General features: G+C 42.2%; 1 protein-coding gene and 1 non-coding gene across 4 annotated transcripts in view; one reads left to right on the top strand and one right to left on the bottom strand.

The window, feature by feature from the left end:
* Positions 1 to 12,566, top strand: part of LOC100741642 (ankyrin repeat domain-containing protein 6) — a 137,099-nt gene that overhangs the window by 64,860 nt on the left and 59,673 nt on the right. The gene's annotated exons all lie outside the window — the stretch shown is intronic.
* On the bottom strand, positions 8,103 to 8,175 carry TRNAR-UCG. Its single transcript has one exon. It is a non-coding gene; the product is annotated as a tRNA-Arg (tRNA).

The following is a 12,566-nucleotide window of genomic DNA, read 5'->3' as shown; positions in this document are numbered from 1 at the left end:
GGCGCCATCGGCATGCACCCCGGACGACCGTTAATTTGCACGTAAATAAGCGTCGGACGCTAGATGGGCCGAGCTCGTAAAATTATTCATCTCTCTGTAATTTATAAATACCCTTGACCCAAGCGTTCGCGTTACTTTTCTTATAGCGGTGTAAATATCGTAAGAGTTTCTCCGGAGCTCTCCGTTTCGCTTATACGCGTAATATATTCGCATCTGCTTGTAATCCAGGTTTTACGGTCGCCCCGTGGCTCGTGAAATCAATAATTTTCAATTTAATTGCGATCAACACCGGTTCCTGCGGACAGTCGATTTTTCTGATCGTCGCGACGGGTCCAATTAACGATCCTTCGTGAATGATTATGCATTTCGGAAGTAGCTGCTTATCCCCGTATCAATTTGTATAAGTTGGATGTTTATCATTTTGTGTTTTTAATTGCACGACTCGTACGCTGTCCCACGTAGATTCGTAGCATTCTCATTCTTTTTTCTCTGTTTTCTTTTTTTCTATCAAATTAAATAAATTTTCTATTTTATCCTGCTACTCACGAGGATTGACCTACTTATCGTACTTATGGTCGGGAACATTTTTCGATCTTCCATAGTGTTATTCTTCCATCTATCCAAAAGATCCCATGTTCAGATGTAAATCTACGTTAGCTGGAATACAAGGTATTTCTAGGTATCGACCTCGTTAACCGGACGCTGGGTGGTTTTAATAAGCAATTATAAGCGCGACCTGTTGACCCACGGAAACGAAATCATGAGTTCCGAGAAGAACTCGTGCCGATCCCTTGCAGGATCTCTCAGACAACATCTCTGAAGTCACGACTTGGTACATTTTGTACCGGTATCTTTCCAGGAAGGTAATCCTCGGGCGAATTGCTCTTTCTTTCGGCCGAAAGATCTATGCGAGCTACGTATACGAGGTCAGGATCAAAGATTACTTTGAAAACACCGAGCCGATTTTCAACGTTCTCTTTTCAGCCTAAGTCCTCTGCTTTTCAAAAGCGGATGCTTTTAGGCGCTAGAACCTGCAAGGTTACTCGACACGTTCCCCGTGCTTGGGTAACAAGCGGTTAAACGATGTCTGAAGAATTTTTCCGATTAGAAATCAGTCGTCCATACGACTGTACTTGATACGATATTGATATCCACCTAAAAAGAAGAGACAACATGACGTACGAACATGGAATGCTGTACTTAAAACGTAATAATAATAATAATAATAATAATACTAATAAATACTCGCTATTAGTTAGACAATAATAAGCTATTAGAGTAGGATGATTTTCTTAATCTCTTAACTACCAGTTGCAACAAATAACTTTAATCGGCCAACACGAGCGACGAGAAATATGCATAAGCTACTTTTGCATAAACGAACGAGAAGGATGCGTCTGACGTGCAGATATAATTGATCCACGCGAAGAATTATGAATTACTATTGCAGACGATCGCGGAAACCGCCATCTAATAGAATAGTAATTACAAGAGTGTTAGGATCTTTTAGATCGTCACGGTAATGGATTGAAGCTCTGATTAGATGTATCAAGATGATCGTAATGAGGAATCGTGTACGTTAATTGATGCGAAACGGCAATCGTTGCGAGATTACGTTGCATGCGATGAAAATAAACGCGAAAGAGAATTTGAAAAAAGGAAAAGGGAAAAAGGTCGAGTCGCTTGGACGTTTCTGCTTCTTTTTCTCTTTCCTGCGAATTTCTTATTATTTACACGTGCACACGTGCAAGGTGAGCAGAGAGCCGAGGTATTAATCGCCAGGGGGACAGTGATTTATGTCGGCTGCATCAGGAACTCATTAGGCCAAGTAGCGGATGACGTGTAACGGCGCGAAATTTAATTTCATCTTTTCCGAGCTACCGCCATTTTGCCTATTTCTCGCCGCCGCGAAATTAATGGAAATTTTAGAAACGCGTACGTTGTCCATCGGCGTTTCCAATACCTGCTTTTTCACATCGATTCTTCTAATTTCGCAGGTATTCACGGAAACGCCAATAACGCGCGAGGAACTGGCGAATTCTTGAAACCTTGACACGTTAAGTTACGATATTTTGTTATATTTTATTGTATTTATATCTTTTTATTATAAAATATCGGACAGATAGTTTAATCGCCTCTTAACCTTCGTTTAATTTTTAATTTCAACGAAATCACAAAGAGGAATCGGTCTCGTTGTTTTCGAACGATCAATGGAAAAACATCGCCATTGTTAGCTAGGAAAAAGTACTTCCCAAGAAGCACGATGAATTGAAATGAAAAAGCAGCTCGTTCGGAATAATATTTCATGAATCTACTTCGCCCCTTTGAGAAACTTACATTTCTTCTCGAGGAATTTAAATTAAAGGAAACGCGCGTTCCGTTATAAACGTACGCCGGTAATTTATCGAAATTGCCATGAAACGATTCGATCATCATCACGGCAGCACGATAATCGCGTTTTCCAAAAACGTTCGTACCTCGATGGTTTACCGCGTGTTCCGCTGATGAAGATCGATGTAAATTAGAGCGTAGGACGTTTTAGTCGTGCCTTTTTTACTTTGTACTAACGACTGTGCTCTAATGGCACGTTAATCGAACAGAGGGGTCCCGCTAAATGGCCATCGTAGCACCGCGGTGCAAAATTGTCGTGCAGTGATCGACGGCGATCAAATTCGTAGATCCTTTCGGTCGTAAACTGAAACGGGACAACCAGGTGAAACGCAGGAAGCGGAGATAGTGGAGGCTGCAGGTACGCATTTTATTAGCAGCTATTAATCTTTCGCCGACAGAGTATTACTGCACACGGGTATTTAACACCGCGGGTTATGAAAATTCACTCTTCTCTGAAAAAAAAAGTACATCATCTAGTTACCGCTGATATCATCGGCACAGATATCTCACGTTTTATGCTCGTCGTTTCTTACTAGGCTCGTACTCGTTTTACGTAATTCATACTACTTTTTCCGTCTCTTTTTCATCTGGCTATACCTGCTATTTATTATTTCCAACTTCGGACACCGTACGTTCCTGCGAGAAGAGATACAGCCGAGAATCGAGTTTCGTTGAACCGAATCGTATAGCGCTTAACGTCCATTGGAAATAACGAACGTTCTTTTCTTTCGAACAAGGAAATTCTATCGGGTTGGCAACTAAGCGATCGCGGGTTTTGCCATTAGGTGGTAATGACAAAAACCGCGATCGCTTAGTCGCCAACCCAATACGTCTTCGTCGTCGATTCACCTAACCGACGAACAATATGAAATCTTCCTTCCAAGGCGATTAGAAAATATCACGTCATTTACTTATCCGTCCAAATATAACGTAACCTGTTCCATTATCTTGCATTGCGAAACGCAACCAATTATTATACTTTGTGGAAAAAAGGATTAGAAACCCATCCGAGCGAAGAATGCCTGCAGGCGTCTCGTTTCCTCGTTGCTATTATTATTTCTATCGCGTTATTATTCATCGCCTCCATTAATCTTCCATTAAGTCGACAAAAAGCGCGGTAATTCGAAAAGAGCCTAAGGAAATCGACGAGACTCGTAGTTTCCGTAGATTTCGTGTTCGTTGGTCGTCGAATTTTCCGCAGGCGAATATTTTCACGACGCGAAATGTCTCATTTCGCGTACAAAATCGTTCGCCACGCGAATAAAGAGACATCGGCGAAAGAAACGACAGAAACTGGGCGTAATTTGTCGAGATGATCGTAATTTGTAAGAAGGACAGGCTGGATGGGTGTTCTCTAGTGTTCGACTAAATGTTCCTCATCGGGATAATGAGAGGATTTGCTCGTCCCGGCTGCATTAGAGCAAATGATCCGGTAGATGCGCTCCATCACTTCTCGCGCGTTCCTCGTCCCGACGATACACGTCCTTGTTCGTTCCTTGACTGTACAGTTACTCGGATGGGAAACTCGGCCAATGACTCCGAGGAACAGCAGCGAAATAGCAGCCGAACAGGTGACGTTAGTTTTGGATACGTTAGGCTCGTTGATTTTACCTTCGACCTGCGATAAACGCGCGATTGAAAAGCTCGGTTGAAAAGTGGCGGAAGCGCGATTTCTTCCACGAAGCGGATCGGCATAGAAACGACGCGCAACGTTCGTACGTATTTACCTAGAAAAATGGCACGAACGTTCTCTAACGCTAGGTTGATACAGTTATACGGAATGAAATGGGAAACTCGGCCGATGACTCCGTGAAACAGCAATGACATAGTGGCGGAAGTGTCGACCTTGGTTTTAGACGCGACACGCAAGTTTCAAGCTTAAATCGATGATTTGCTCGTTAAGCTAACGAGGTTTTATCATAAATCTCTCGAAACTTGTACCAGCTTCTTTCATCCCACTTTCACTTACAAGCTTGTTGTACGAAACCGCGTGAAAAAACAGTCGATCCATTCATTAAATCTTACGAACGAGTTGACGTTAAACCTGTTTCGACAACCCCGATACCCGCGAACCCGTTAACGAATACGCTTCTCTACGGTTCCGTGTGTGCAATAATTGCCATTATCGGGAATTAAGCAAAGAAGAGAAAACGCGTGGTGGAAAAGCCAGTCGCGCGGAATTCTTATTCGTCGCTGGCAACGCAAGAAACGTTCGAAGGATTCTTGAATTAATCTTATTGCGATTCGAATATAATTGGGTTTGCAATAAATTCACTTCTTTCCGATACTTTCTAAGTGAAATGAAATACACGTGATACGCGTCTCTATATCGCAGTCATAGTTTCACAGTTTCACAGTTTTGGAATTTTATTACGAGACTTTAGCGATCGTGGAGTCTGCGCGATATTTTGATCGAAGGAGTTGACCCATTGTCCAAGATATTGACGAGATCTCTGCGTCTTTAACGATGACGACAGGGCTCGACTTCGCTTCTAGATATTTCGCAGAGGCGGCACGGCGGTGAGAACCTGTGGGATTCTTTATCGATGCCTGTCACTTCTTACCATTCCTGATGAAACGTATTTATTAAGAGCTCGACGTGCCTGCGTATGTTTCTTCAGGCGTCGTACGGTCGCGTTACAGTTATCGAAGAACACCGTAAAAACCGCTAAGAAACCTGGCGAACTTTCAAGATAGGATCGCGCGTTCGACTATCTCTGAAAACGATTATGCGCTATATATGTACGTTAAACCACGAACGAACTTCCTTTAACGTAACGCTTTTTCTCAGTTACGAATTCATAGTAAAATTGAAAGATCCACGAGCCATAAATTATCGCGTGGATCTCGTGTGATTCTCGTGTGACGCACGATCGAAATTAAACTATGTCTAAGATTTATAGCCGTATAGTTTCCAATTTTATCTCGTTTCTCTACGTCATCCGTCTATCTATCCCTCGATGCAGCTCGTTAGTATTCAACCTTCCATCGAACAACTTGATCGATCTTAGTTTCTCATAAAACCGCACACTGGCCTGTCCGATGTATCTGAATATCGTAACGGGCGAAGATAAAAAAGGGGAGAAGGGAAAGATAAGAAATACTGGAAAAGATCGTAGAACCGTTGGATTCGCGATAGAAAGTGGCAGCGGCGATTTACGGAAAATCAAAAAATTGCTGGAAGGCGTGCAGCCGCGAACGAGGAAGTCCATATTCACCGGGTGAAGAAGCTCGAACGTGATCTGAAGAGGAAATGGGACCACTGGGTGGGAGTGAGCCAAAGAGACGCTCGCAGACGATGAGTTGGCGGAAAAAACTCGCGAGACTCGCCGCGACTCGTTTCGTCTCTCATCTACCAACGAGGAAATGCTTGATGATGGACGAAGCGTCTTGATTACGTCTCCGAGTCATCTGGTCGCGCGATAATTACGACGTGAAGCTATTCGCTTCTGTATATGTACGTGTCATTCTACGTATTATATATGTCTTGTACGTGTTACTTGGTATAGATGTACCTTATTTTTAATGCATAATACGTATTTTCGTACGACATTACCGAAGCCGTAAGTATCGCGCGAAGATGAGACGAGGTTGTTTGGTGTTAGTGGAGCTTTTATTTTGGCGAGGAGGGGAAAATGCAATTACGCATACCCAGTGACCCGTGTCACAGAGTCATGTGGGACTCGGCAGGTGGTACGCCACTATAAACCCTTCCTCTATCCGCGCCACCCCCGAAACCGCAAACGGTGTTAGTGGACCTAAGTCGAACAAAGTCTACCTTTGCGATTGAAGTCGATTTTGTGTCCTCGAAGCGCCTCAAATACGTCACAATATACGTAAATCAATACATAACGTCAGAAAATATTACGTATATAACGAGTTCGATTTATACGTGATTCTGGAAAAAAACCATCACTGACAGGATTATGAAACGAGCGTCTAATCATGTAAATAATATTCGAACACCTTAGAATCGTGATATGTGTTTGTTTGAAAGAGAAATAAAAGAGCTTCTCTAAAGGTATAGAAATATACGGGTGTATAATAACGTTGTTAACGGCGAAGTTATTAATCGTTTGGGGGGGAGGCGAGGCTGATATATTGACTGTCATGGATGCGACAACCGATCATTCTAATCTACGACACGAAAGCGGCTGGGAAAAGCAAAAGCCTTTTACACGGTAAATCAATTCGTAATCGTGGCCTTCCAGTACGATCTTACTAACCCAACGGACACGAGGCAACACGAGGCGATCTGTACGCCGGTGATTCTTCGACGTTGAATGATTTAACTCCGCGAATAGATCGGGCGATTAAACGTTAAATACTTTAAAATGAGAGAAAATATACATCAGCCACCTGCCATTCAAACCATCGGCCAGATAAACGTTTTCATATTAACCTTCGGATAATACGACAACTGGTACACGAATTTAGTTCACTTTCGAGTTTCCTGCCTTTCCGTTTCGTTTATTCGTCCATGCACCTTTTTCTACAACATCGACACCACCGTTCTATTTCGTCTCTTTCTTCCCTTTGTCCCTATATCTTCCTTCGTCATGCACGTGCATCGAACCGCCTACCTAACGCGAATAATTTTATTTTCTCGCCAGCCGGCGAGCGTGGCCAGTCGTGAAAGCAACAAATTAACCGACGACGCTATCGTAGGTCGATACCGGCTATGTAAGCACAGTGAGTTATAGAGTGTTCGCTGCAACCTTTGCCGTGCACGACCCGCTACCTAACGCCAGTCCCGTTTCCACGTGTAACAAACGTAATTACGCGTGGTAATTGCCTCGCTTTGTCGTTCTCGACGATCGTACATAGCGTTATTGTCGAACGTTAGAAAAATTCCGCAATTGCTCGCTTACTTTTACAGATGACTCTATTCGAAGGTCCAGTCGATAGATCCAGTGCTACTTTTCACGAAATGATATTTTGCGTTCGTCGCTACATAAGATACGATACATTCTTTTAAACGGTAAAAACGTATCGAGGCAGGGAATAAGGTAGAACTTCGATTAATTTTGGAACTAACGGGATAATGCAAGGATTTTAAAAACCGAAGGTGATTGTCGTTTGCGCGAAGCTTTTCGATGATTGTTATCTTTTCAGCGGAAGATCGGTGAATGTTTTAATTCGTAGCTGAAGCGTGTACATAATGTAATAATCACGCGGATCAGGGATAAAATAAATTAGCAATTTTTCCATAATTTCACGCTCTTTTTACGATTGCAATGATTTTATGATGTTAATTACATCAGTGACGATAAAACTTCTGAAAGACCGGACGGAAACGTTTCTCTTATCACCTACAACCTAATTCGTTGTAATTGAGATTAGTAGACCGAAATAAAGTCTATTTCATTAGATAAGGTAACTATCAACCTCATTCGTTGTAATGAAATAACATGCACAGAAAAATATTATCGCAAACAGTCTACGAGTCTCTTGAAACAATTTGGTATCGATTAAAGCGTAAAAAAAATTGACGAATAAATAGATATTAATTTATGGATAATTAACACAAATTTACGATTCGTATTGCGTTTAGAAATATTCATTAAATAAAGTAAATAATTAAAGACAGAGACGTAAGAAGAAGAAGAATGTTTCGCGTAAATAAAATTTTGACGATCTTAGTTTATTCGAATGTTTCCTACGATGCGATAAGAGTATTTTTTTGTGGAAAAAAAAAGAAAAAGCGACGTCGACCGTGACAGGATTCGAACCTGCAATCTTCGGATCCGAAGTCCGACGCCTTATCCGTTAGGCCACACGGTCATCTAGGGGTGGTTACCCCGTTCATAAAAACCTTCATCCTATCCGACTTTGAATTTCATTAAAAACCTATAAATAAACTTCGATTTTACATATTACATATCTTACATTGATTTTCGAGATCTATTACTACCATAGAATTAATAAAATACGAAATTTATGCTAATTATATAATATGCCTACTGAGCGGTATAATTGAGTCATTTCGCCTGTTTTGGTGGAATACGATGTTCACGTGCTAACAAAAAGTATGATTAACAGACATAAATATATATATATATTCAATTTTATACTTGAATTTATATCTTTAAATGTCTATATTTCTTAAATTCTAGGTAACATAGTATATGTATTTTCAATATGTATTTCTAATAGAGATAAAATATCTCGATAAGATTGCTAAAAGCGTAGTTCGACATTTTACTTGATTTTTATCATTTTTCGCTCAATTGATCGTTCTAATAATAACAAAGTGGCAAACTTTATTACAAATAAAATTCACTAATATCCTTCCAACTATAACAATATGTTCCACCTTAGGACTTCTACCGGTACTTCTTTGAGCAATATAATGCTCAAAAGAATCCCCAATCTGCAAGAAAAAAAGAACGCAAGCAGAAAAAATACCAAACACGCATCTACTGTAAAATTCGCCACTAAATCTCACCCTACGTCCCAACGTCCGATTCCCACTCGTTCGACGCTGTGCACGATACTCTCAACGTTCGAAATAAAAATCGCAAAAATCAAAAATCAAAGGAAGAGCAGAAACCTATTTTATCTGCAGCGAGGCCCCATTGTTCCTCTTGTTATTACATACATACATACACGTACAGACACGCAGACACATCTAAGAGGGAACTGGGACGTGCGAGATAGGGTTTTCCGTGCTTCGCCATAAATTCTCTACCCAAACGCCATCACGCTCCGCTCGGTTCGAGGCCGAACAGGCTTAATGAAACCGACGATGAGGCGGTAGACACGCGGCAATTATCGAGCCGAGTGTTCGAGACTGTTCGGTGCTCGGGGCGACCGTACCTTCGGAAATACAATCGTGGAAAAACAATTTTGCATAAAGGGAAGATAACAGCGAGGGTTTTGATCGACGATAAACATGGAGGCCCCACGGCTCGTCGCGATTTCTTTTCGTTGCCGATCCACGCGAAACATAGAGGATCCTCTTCTTCTTCGTTTCCTTTTTATTCGTCGTCGTCTTCTTCTTCATCCTCTTCTTCATCTCCTCGTTCTTTTTCTTCATCTTCATGGATGCAAGCGAGATAAATCAAGGCCGTGCAATAAATTCAAAAGACTCGGACGTTTTATCCTTCGGTAAATACGCTGATACAGAGGATGATTTAACAGTTCCCGCCTCGCGGTGTAGCTTGTTAGTTAGACAAATGTAGCGTTGTCGTTGTGACTCTCTTTCTCTCTCTCTCTCTCTCTCTCTCTCTCTCTCTCTCTCTCTCTCTCTCTCTCTCTCTCTCTCTCTCTCTCTCTCTCTCTCTCTCTCTCTCTCTCTCTCTCTCTCTCTCTCTCTCTCTCTCTCTCTCTCTCTCTCTCTCTCTCTCTCTCTCTCTCTCTCTCTCTCTCTCTCTCTCTCTCTCTCTCTCTCTCTCTCTCTCTCTCTCTCTCTCTCTCTCTCTCTCTCTCTCTCTCTCTCTCTCTCTCTCTCTCTCTCTCTCTCTCTCTCTCTCTCTCTCTCTCTCTCTCTCTCTCTCTCTCTCTCTCTCTCTCTCTCTCTCTCTCTCTCTCTCTCTCTCTCTCTCTCTCTCTCTCTCTCTCTCTCTCTCTCTCTCTCTCTCTCTCTCTCTCTCTCTCTCTCTCTCTCTCTCTCTCTCTCTCTCTCTCTCTCTCTGTTTGCCTCTGTCTTTGTCTCTCTCTCTCTCTGTTTCGCATGCGAAGCTTGGTGATGGTGTAGCGGCTCTTGGGAACTTGGCTTTATTTGGACGATAAAAGCCGAGGCCGGTTTCATTCGAACAAATGCCAGCGTGTCCTTCGAATTTCGCTTCGTATGGCTCCTCGTTGCCCATTGCAACGTGTTTCATGCTTCATGCTGTTCCATCGTAGAGACGGGTGTTAAGGTTCCATAGCTACTGCTACCTTTTACAAATAAAGGTTTGATAGTGCTAGTTTACGAAAATTGTATCTGAACATAAAGACTTGTTTAAACGTATCACTGTGAGAGTTTGAGATAGTAAGAGACAAAAGTGAGAGCGCGTTCCTTCTCTATGTACTTGCCGATTATTCTTTTTTAAATATTCGTTGAATCTTCCACGGCGCAAGGCCTACTTGCTCCTTGTTCCATGCAAAGCTCCAGTTAAATGGTAATACCGTTTCATTGATCGCGTTGTGCGACGCGACATTGCGTCATGGTGAAATTTCGAATATTTCGCTGTCTTCGCCGTAGAAGATTCATAATTCGTTTATGTACCCCGCGCTTCGTCATTTAATACGCGATACCGTTTAATGCACAACTTTAATAAACTTTGAATAGTAAAAAAAGCTTATTGCTAATTACGTTTGTGTATCTTATGAGATAAAAATATTTCTGCGGAAAATTAAACGGTAATAATAAAAAGATGAGCAGACGTGGCAATGGCGGACAGCTGAAATCGAACGAAATTATTCTTGATGTAAGGTGGAACGTGCCCAGAGAATCGCATGCCAACATGGTATCCCACTATTGTCCAAAAGGCAATTAGCATGCCTCTGCTGACTCTTCTAGAAAAGAGGGGTGAATACATTAAACACTCCTCCGGATACTCGTCGATCGTGCGTGGGAGAACGTATTTCTGTGAACGTGGTACACGTAACGTGCAACATATTTATTTCATAGACACCCGTTACCTAAAAGTTCCCGGATATACAGCAACTAACAACCACTTTCGTCACTTACCAAAAAATTACCAAGGACTATAGTCCGAAGATTTTCATGTACGCAACCGATGAATATTTTCGAAAACTTACTTCAACGTTCTGCCTTTTACTTTCGTTACGTTAATATTAATTTGTCGTGTTTGTAGTTTAAAAGTTTCATTAGATATTAAAAAGTATTCCACTTGAAGAATTCACGTTTCAATTACGATATTGCGAGCTTCTAAGTTTAACTTAGAACTTCCAACATTTAAGCATTCCAAACCACAAGCCAGCGTCTAAACGGGGAAAATAGAAGAAAAATGAACGCGGACGTAACTGACAATGGACGGTAGACTAAAGTATATTAAGCGTTGTGGAGACGAGGGCCTGAGTAAAGCGGGCTGAATGGCCGAGTTAATTTAGATTCCTCGGTGTACCTCTTGCGGCGTAAAAGACGTCGAAACGTCCGGGCGCGTTTCAATGTTACGTGATGGAAGCCCGGAGCCCGTTCTACGGACTAAAGCGCGTAATTGACGTAACAACGTACATCATGAACTTTCGCATAGCCGCTGCCCGTTCCCATTTATGGCGTTAACTAACGACGGGTGGCCATAACGCGACCACGAAGGGCTACCATAGCGATATACCGGCACGATTGCCCCGGTGAAAGCCTGGCCATTGTCTCTGTTCGCGGTCGTTTCGACCGAACAAGTGTTTCCGCGGCTCCCTGCCATGCATCCGCTCTTTTTCTGATTTATCTGCGCTTTGTACAGAAGCTACTCTCCTCTGACGTACATCTTCCAACCTGTTAGCTTGTCTATGCGAATCTATGGTACCCAGTTTTAACAGTAAAATGTCACGTTTCAAAGGTTGAAGCAGGAAACACTATATACATCCTCGCTTAAGATTTTTTAAACGATTTTTATTCGTGCGTTAGCGCAATCCTACGCTACGTATGTTTTCCAGTTCTTGATCCGCTGAACCGTATATGTACCGCTGCGAATTCGTTCAGCACAGCTTTGGACTTTTTCGTATGCAACGCTAGTCATTTAGAGATTCCGTTGTGCAATTTCTTCGAGTTCTATAACACGCGTGTAGTATCTAAATAGTCTAGAGTAAGGACAAGAAAGGATGTTCTATTTGAAGCGAAGTTTAGTTTTATTTTAACAAGCAATACCCAATGCAAAAACTGATTACAGTATCTTCGTACGTCTTATTCTAACACTCGACTCACGACTTCTGTCTTCCCAGATCAAAAGATGCTGACCCTCGACCCTCGCACCCTTCTCCCACTCCTTTACTCATTTAGCTTTGACGTCACCAAGGCATACACTCTTAATTAACACTCTTTCTCTCTCTCTTTCTCTCTTGCCCAGCACACTTTCGATTCTTAGTTTATACCTTAAATTTACAACTTATACTATCCCGAGAGAACTCGAACTTAAATATATGATAGACCAAGCGTATACCCCCCCCCCCCCCCCCCCCCCCCCCCTCCCCCCTCCCGCCCCCCCCACCCCCCACCCCCCCTCTTCCTC

Source organism: Bombus impatiens, unplaced genomic scaffold (assembly GCF_000188095.3).
Source record: "Bombus impatiens unplaced genomic scaffold, BIMP_2.2 scf_1275, whole genome shotgun sequence".
In the NCBI taxonomy this organism is placed as follows: Eukaryota; Metazoa; Arthropoda; class Insecta; order Hymenoptera; family Apidae; genus Bombus; species Bombus impatiens.
The sequence above is the reverse complement of the archived record's forward strand: the minus strand, read 5'-3'. Positions and strand labels throughout refer to the sequence as shown.